Below are 7,858 nucleotides of genomic sequence, written 5' to 3' on the forward strand. Positions count from 1 at the left end.
TTAAAAATTAATTGGAAACCACCATCAACCATCAATTAAATTGAAGAGCTAAACCTCTCTCATTTCCTCTCAATTCTCGGCCCAACGAAAAGATTTAATGGAGCCCAAATAAAAATATTAAGTTTTGGCCCAACAAGAGCCCAAGTCCTAAATTCAAAAGTGAACCCTATAATCACCATCCCAAAATCAGATTTGTCTCGCCTCTCTCTTCTCCCCTCTTTCTCTCTCACCGATCTCTCACTCGTTCTTCTTCGTTCACCGGGGCTCGGCCGGTCATTGCGTCGCCGGCAAACGACACTCGCACCGCCGGCTGCACGCCCGCCCACCTCGCCGCTGTCAGCAGGTCACGTTGCTGCTCGTACTCCCACCGTCCGCCTCCCTCTCACGCAGCTGCGTCGTCGTCACCAGGTACGTCTATCTTTTCTCATCTTTCTCTTTCTCTTAACACACACACGCACATACATGACATACACATGCTTTCCCCCTTCATCTCTCACTCCAGTTCTTCCAAAATAGGTCCGGCAGCCCCGTCGCTTTGTCGGGCTCGCCGGCGTGTGAGCCCAGCCGCCGTCGCGAGGGCGGGGCAGCAGGGTCATTCCGGATGAAACATTGCAGCCGCCGGAGCTTCGCTGGCAGCTGGTGCGTCGAGGGGCAGTGGCGACGCCAGGAGGCAGCGGGGTGCGTCGAGGTTCAAACTCTTAAAGCTAAGTCATTGTTCTAAAGCTTGATATTAAGATTGTGGTTGAAAGAAGTTCATGGTTTCAAGTTTGTTCTTGTAAGAAACAATGTGCTCAAAATCTCTTGATTGTGAATTTTAGTTAAAAGAACATTTGAGTATGAACATACATGTTTTTCAAGTCCTTGATAGCATGAAAAGTATGTGATGGTGTTGGATGAAATCTCTACATTTAGCATGCTAAAAGAATCCTAGCATACTTGGTCTATAGATAATTAAGGAAATAAAATGGTTTGAAGTTCAAGTCTATTGGTTCAAGTATATGATGGCTAAGTTGAGCATGTAGTGGAGAGCATGGTTGATCTATAAATGTTGGTATGAAAGAGTATAGTTTGAATGAACTTACTCCGAGGAGATGATGAAGAAGAGGTGACGATGAGAAACTCGATTTTTCCTTTAGCTTTCACCTTCTATATCTTACTTGATGATATCCTCCCTTGAATTAACTTTGATGGTAATTCTTGTTTTTGAAGTTAAGGAATTGAGTGAATGGAGGTAAATTTTATAGATAAGGGAAGAAAATGGAATGAATTTTGAATATATTTTTTTTTTCACAAAAGACAAAAATCACGTCTTTTCGTTTCGATTTGACGACTAATTAATGCGGCTGTTTTTTGGAAAACGTGCTTGACGTGATGCGGTTCTTATCCACTTTTCATCTTGATTTGATGTCGAAAGTGTATTTGATACGTGGTCTATCCTTTCGTGTAGGTATCGGGAGTGCAAAAGTGGTGATCGAGCAAGACCCGGAGGACGGGAGACGGCTGTCCCGGGGCTGCCCGGTACTCGGCACGGCTGTCCGGCGTGAGTCCCTCCCGGCACGACTCTTGTGATGTCCGAAATTGTTTTTCTTATTCTATTCTAGCGTCGAAACTCGTTGTAAAAATGCTTTTGGACTTCTATTTGTAAATTGAACCTCTCAAACTACCTATTAGTTCTTCAATGCTAAAAGAACTTCATTCATTTGACGACATGATACTTACTTTAAACATCTCACTCGATCACAACGCGAGGTAAAAGAGATTAGATACGAAAAAAAAACAATTAAAGAAAAGGCGGGTGTTACAGAAACCCCTGTTACTGGGGAGTTGGCAGAGGGGGAAACCCCTGGTGTTGGTGAGAATGTTGTGGGAGGAGAAACCCTAGAAGAATTTGGGGGCGATGAGGCCCAAGTTTCTGAGAAGGAATGTTGGTGAGGGGAGGACCCCTGAAAGAGTTGTGGGTACTGAAGCCCACAATGAAGGAGATTTGGCTGGGGTGGAAACCCCTGTTTATATCACAGGGGCAACCCCTTTGATGTCTGAGGAGGGAGAAGCCCTCGTTACTGAAAATGTACAAGACCCTGTTGGTGACAGGGTAAAGTTAATCGTGGATTTGACAGATGTCCCAGAGGGGACAATTTCACCGGTAAATGCAAGGGATGCCCGTAGACGAGCCCGCCGGAGCTTGTTAGATGAAGTTGGCGATACGGGAAGGGAAGCGCTGGGTCCAGAGACCGCAGCGGAGGAAAAGGACAACTCTCCCAGACCCGGTGGTGGGGAGGGTGACGAAGAAGAATGCCGCCAGGCGGCAGACAGAAAAAGGAAGGGAAAGCAGGCCGCTACTTCCTTGACCAAGCGAGCGAAAGGGAAATCTGTTGAAGCTTCTATCCCTCCACCCGCAAAGGTTCCTTATGCTGCCGAATCCGATAGCCCTGCCGAGTCCAGCGACTCCGAAGAGGAACCTGACGAGAAGCTCAATTTCGACCCTACGGAAGTTTGGTTGACCAAGGAACTACTGGATGCCATGAGGAAATTCTCTGACCCCAGGCGTGCAGCAACGTTTAAAGAAAAGAGTACCCAGGGTAAGCTTGCGATGTCCGGGAAAAGATATGATCCCGCGGAGCTAAAGGAGATTGCTTCCGATGCCGAATTCCGGGAGTATATCGACGCAATCGGGTTTGACTGGTTACTGAAACACAGCTCTTTCGAAGTCCTGACAGCAGCCGCGCGTGAGTTCTTTTCAACCTTTCGGTTGAAGTCTATGAATGATTTGGATGCCGACTCTATTACTTTCCGCCTCTTCAATGAAGAGCACGAAATGAGCATCCGCGAGTGGACGCTCCGCATGGGGCTGTTGTCACGAACGCAGGACGATGAAGGACTGTGGAATGACAGGATGGTAGGTCCACCGATGTTTACTACAGGTTTCCGTCCACAGAGCGCCTGGGAGTTTATAACCCACCCGAAGGTGGGTCAGTTTAAGACAAGCTGTTCGAAGGCTTCCCACATTGACAACCAGATCCTGCGATTCTCTCAGACGTTCATCAGTTATAACTTGATGGGAACTGCGAGCACTGCTTTGACCACGCCCGACCTATACTTCACTTGGTGTATGGCCAAGGGAGTCCGTGTGCTCCTGGGCTACTGGCTAGCCCAGGCTTGCCATAAATGGCCGCAAATCCTTCCAGACACATGTACACATGCCACATCCTAGGGGCATACCTGCAACGCAACGTAATATTGAAGATAGCCAAGTCGTGCCGGGATGTGGAGATGTGCATGCCCCCAGAGGTTTTCAATATCGAATATTTCTTCAATAAGGGGCTTCTATACATGTCTAGGAAGGAGGTGTGCTTTTATGAGGTCGGCGGGTCGGACATCCAGGTGAAATAGGAAACAACAAGTGTGGGGGCAGGAGCCAAGGCTGAAGTTGAAGAAAAGAGGAAGGAGGTGGGATGGATGAGGTCAGAAATCAAGATGGTTAGAGAGGAGATTGTGGCCCTACGGGGTAAAGGAAAGGACAGTGTTGATTTTGAGAGAGTACGGAAAGAGGTCGCAGGAGTGAGAACGAAGGTAGACGAGATGAGAATGGAAGTCGGGAAGGTCAGAGAGGAGGTCGTGGCCCTCAAGGGACGTCTCACCGACCTTGTGGCAGCGTCGACAAGGCACACTGATAGGTTGGTAGAAGGCGTTTCGCTGATGATGATAATGACGAAGTGGCTCAAGGCGAAGTTTCTCGGGATGCCAGAATCTCTTCCTGGCCCTGGCAGCGTTTCTAAATCACCAGGGCAAGGAAGTTTATCTCTCCAGAAGCCTCCCCAGGCGACGAAGCCTCTAAATGCCCTGTCCGCGACTAAGCCCTTGACCGTAAGAAAGGCAGTGCCGGGACAGCGTGACGAGATGACAGAGACGTCGGATTCGCCGGCAAATAAGAAAGCTAAAGTGACCCAACCGTCCGCCCCGCTCAAGGCTGGCTCCGCGGGGGCCAGACCCCGAATTGATTCCCCCCAAACCAATTAACTTTTACTCTTCCATTTCTTTTAGTTTTTCGTTTCTGTTTGTGTTTATCTGTGCCAGCATGCTCTGTTCTGTATATATGTGTTGCACCTTCCCACACTTAGCCCAATCCTTGGTCTAAGTGTGAGAAGGGGTTGTTCTGTTTTTGCATGTTTGGTTTTGTTTGTGTGCTTTCTCCCACTTAGCCCGGTGTCCGGTCTAAGTGTGAGAAGTTTGTTTTGTTCGTCTTTCCCTATTTCCCTACTTCACTAGGATAGCTTGGGGACAAGCTGAGTGAAGCGGGAGGGGAGGGGAGTAAGTGCAGTATTTGTATTTGAATAGGAGTCTTAGTATCTCTAGATTTTTATGTTTGTGTGTTGCATGAGCTAGTGGATATAATAAGGTAAAAATTCCCTTAGTGAGAGCGATTGAAGAAAGGATACACGTCAACTTTGATGCCTTTTCCTTAATAAACTAAAAGCGGTCTGATTGAAGTAAGGACGATAGAAAATGCCTTAGATAACTTAGCTATGCAGCCTACTATAAAAGCGAGTTATAAGCCTAAACACTTGAGCTAACATGTAAAAAAAAACTGGGCTGCCACTTAATGCTTAGGGAGTAGAGTCTAAAGGAGAAAAAATGGGTTATGGAGGAATAAGCTGGACGAAGTCCAGAACTGGTGGTATAAGCTGGACGAAGTCCAGGAAAATGAGGTATAAGCTGGACATGGGAGGAATAAAATAATAAAATCGGAGGTAAGCTGGACAAAGTCCAGGGGAAGGGAAAAAAAAAGATTAATTACCCAAGGGCCAGGAAGTGAAAGTACATGACAAGGATGAAAAAATTTAGAAAAATCGGGAGATGTAGAAAGGAGAAAATGTCAAACCCGACGCATCAGTGGTGTAACTTTAACTTTGGAGCGTTTCGATCCTAACAGCCCTGGTGAGGCATGAGTGATCGAGCGAACCTAACCGCTGGGAAATCAATAGGCTATCTGACGAACTGACAGGACACGTTTAGGATCAAGAAGGAATGTGAGGAGGAATTGAAGACTGCAGTTGCCTAGGAAGCTAAAATGAAAATCGGCCTAACTCTCATGGAGTTGGGGGCATGGTGGCAAGGCGCATGGAACCATTTGTGGCCGCCTCATTTCGGACGAACGCCAAGGCCATCAATCTGTTAGTATCCTCGGTCGCCCCAGTAGCTTCTCTGTGCCTTACAAATTTACGAAATCCTGAAGGATCTCCGTAGGGCCCTTCATTAGCTCTTCCCCACGTACGTGGGTTAGAAGGCGTAACATGGGGCTTCCATCACAGGCTGTCTGCCCCGAGGTGACAACTATGCTTGCGGCCGTTCTCCGTCGGCATGCGCGTTCAGCGATCCAATCTCTGGGTCATCGTCTACTGGGGCAGCCATTCCTCCTTGGGTTACCTTCCAATTGTAGCACCGGTTCTGGTATTCCTTCTTCTATGGTGTCTTGCTCTACGTCACTACTCGTGCCTAGGTCAGACAGGGTGTCGACAGGCCAGAACGAGTGGTCACGAGTAAGTCCCTCGTTGGAGTATCTTCGGCTTCCAATGGTCAGGAGCCGAACTGCTTCTCATAAACTGAAATAAAAAGAAAAGAGAAAAATTATGCACAATATATACGCCAAAATATCACGTACAATAGCAGTTAATAACGCCATCCATCCCCGGCAATGACGCCATTTGAAGGTGCAGGCTCTCAATGTCGTGTTAAGCAAGGGTGTATCCACCTGATCATGATAGAAATCCCAGCCAACCTGAACCTAGTATCAATAATATTCCTCAACCCACTTCTACTGGTTAGTATAGTGGAGGTAAGGGTCGAATCCCACAGAGATGGACGCGCTTGGGTAATTGTGGTGATAATCTGGAGGGGTTTGGTTAGCTACCACGCTTGGGTTGAGATTCTACCTAGACAGGATTAAAGGTGGTACTCTACTGACTGGGTGGTGTGAAAGTGATTGACATGTAGCTGTGTACGTGAGAGTGGGGGACACGGTGTTTCAGGGATATGTGGAAAGTAGATAGTTACTATAAAAGGCTAAACGGAATATCAGAGAATAGTTGGTGAGTTGGTGGCTGCACTGTCAGGTCTGTAGGGTAGCAGCAAGAAAAGTAACGGACAAAAGCAAAAGTGGTCCCAAACTTGGATGTTGATGTTGTCTTCTTCAACAAGTATGCACAAAATCAAACAAACTCAGATTTCCATGGATGACACTTACAGATTAACAATTTCACAATTCAGATTCGCAAATTAAACACTCTAAAATTCGAAGATTAATCAAGTGAAATCAAGAATTACACTACTGGGCGACATGCAAGGTGACAGAATTCACGTAAACTTGGATTTTGCACTTAATCACTTCGGAAACTAAATCTAAACAACAAACTTAACTAACAATCTCAGATCGAGCAACTCCAAATGAAATCATGCTTTCAACACTTCAAAATTACCGCGATAACTAGATCTAAGCTACCTAGGCAGAATGAAACAAATTCAAACCGAAAGAGATGCATAAAAACAACTTCATTCCATAAAACGTTTGGATCCCAATAAAACACTTCAAAAGATAACAAGTACTGAATATGCAACAGATCCAACGAAAGGAAAACAAGTAAAGATTAACTAGGAAAACGAATAAAGATTGTTTTGCCTCTCCGGGCGATGAAACTGCTACGACTACGAAATGAACTGGCTGGAACGATGGAAGGCGATGCTCCGGTGGACTTATGGAACTTCAGGTGACCATGGCTGTGGTGAGGGAAGAGATGATTTTGGACGATGCTGAAAGAATTTATCTACCGAGAGAGATGACTCTAACTAAGTGTGAATGTCGATGCACATTCTCTCTCCAAGTGGCTTCCTTTACAGGGAGGCCAGCCCTTGCTTTTTAGGGTAGACTCTCTTCATGAAATGACTTCTTTTGCCCTTATTTGTGGTTTATCCTTCCCAGCAATTCTTCTTCCTCTATATCGGGCCTTTTTGACATGAATCCTGGTCAGTATTGCACCTTTCTGGCACTCTTTTTCACCTGAGTTATCCGAAACCCTTTCGTACTGACTGGTACCTTTCCCTGCACACTTTAGCAATTATTTAGTAGATATAATCCAATTAAGCACATTATACTGACCAGTAACCGAGGCCTAGAATTGCGACTTATCAGGCATGTACCGTGAAAATAAATGCAATTCCACCCTCATTTGTTACTCTACTGCAGTGGCCTCAGTTCCTCTGTCTCTTGCAGCGTTCTCACTAAGTTTTTATGCGATTTTGCAGGTGTAACATGGAGCAGAAGCTGTTGAACTGGAGTGCAGGGTTCCTGCAGTTGTACTGCAATTTTCCTTCCCTATTCTGATCTGTGGCAGCCTGTGGTGTGGCTGAGGAGTGCAGGCTGCTGCAGCCCTCCATCCTCCTTATTTAGGTAAATTTTGGTCTTCTTCAAAAAGTAGTGTTGCCTCTTACCCCTACTTACTTCGTTTGCTAGCTATTGGTACTCTAATGGCCTTGCTTGGTTTTGTTTACATCTGGATTTGTAGGGATGAAGGGAGAAGTAGTTGGCTGAAAAGAAAACGCCCTCCCGCGACGTGGCTCGATGCCCTCGGCCCGACGGCCGAGCGGAGATGTGATCGTGCGTGGTGTGGTTTTGCTCGGGGAGAAGAATAGATTCAAAATGTCTCGTCTTGACATTTTTTGTATTATTTTTCCTTCATTTCATTATCATATATTGTGTAAGCTAAGACATAGTTCGGAATGTAATATCGTTGGATTTTATTTACTTAAGGAATAGACGGACACATTCCCATTTTCATTTGAACCTTGAAGTAAATGAGCACGTATT

General features: G+C 46.1%; 1 long non-coding RNA gene across 1 annotated transcript; it reads left to right on the plus strand.

Moving 5' to 3' along the window:
* The first annotated feature begins 375 nt into the window (after window positions 1-375).
* On the plus strand, window positions 376-1,602 carry LOC121811316. Its single transcript, XR_006052523.1, has 3 exons — window positions 376-408; window positions 517-775; window positions 1,448-1,602. It is a non-coding gene; the product is annotated as an uncharacterized LOC121811316 (long non-coding RNA).
* Window positions 1,603-7,858: the final 6,256 nt, after the last annotated feature.

This window comes from Salvia splendens, chromosome 7, assembly GCF_004379255.2.
Source record: "Salvia splendens isolate huo1 chromosome 7, SspV2, whole genome shotgun sequence".
In the NCBI taxonomy this organism is placed as follows: domain Eukaryota; kingdom Viridiplantae; phylum Streptophyta; class Magnoliopsida; order Lamiales; family Lamiaceae; genus Salvia; species Salvia splendens.